Source organism: Macaca fascicularis, chromosome 1, assembly GCF_037993035.2.
Source record: "Macaca fascicularis isolate 582-1 chromosome 1, T2T-MFA8v1.1".
Taxonomy (NCBI): domain Eukaryota; kingdom Metazoa; phylum Chordata; class Mammalia; order Primates; family Cercopithecidae; genus Macaca; species Macaca fascicularis.
The window spans coordinates 111,552,261-111,552,772 of NC_088375.1; positions in this window are offsets into that span (position 1 = coordinate 111,552,261).

The following is a 512-nucleotide window of genomic DNA, read 5'->3' on the forward strand; positions in this document are numbered from 1 at the left end:
TTAGTGTTTATATTTTATTTATTGAACACCTATAAAGAGTAAACTTTGTGTAGAAAAGAATAAAACCAGAATGGTCTGAAATTCATGGAAAAGGTTAAAGAAGAAATGAGTTTTCTTTATTAGCTATCTCTGTTTCAGAAGACTAGAATGAGAATTTCACTGCTGTGGGAAGGTAAGAAATATTAATAGATCGTGAGGATGTAGAATTCCTTGACTTCCATTACATGCTTAGAAAGAACAGAAAAACTGTCACATGTGAAAAGATTGTAGGATAAAATCTGAATGTTTTAAAATGAGGATAACTTACCATATCAGGTGAGCTTCATTCAAGAGAATGACAGAACCTACTTCTCAATGTGAATAAACATTGAGAAGTCGTGAAGAGCACAGTTGCCTTATGCCTGGAATATAGCCATTCTGACTACTGTGAGATGATATCTCACTGTAGTTTTAATTTGCATTTCTCTGATGATTAGTGATGTTGTGCATTTTTTCATATATTTGTTGACTGC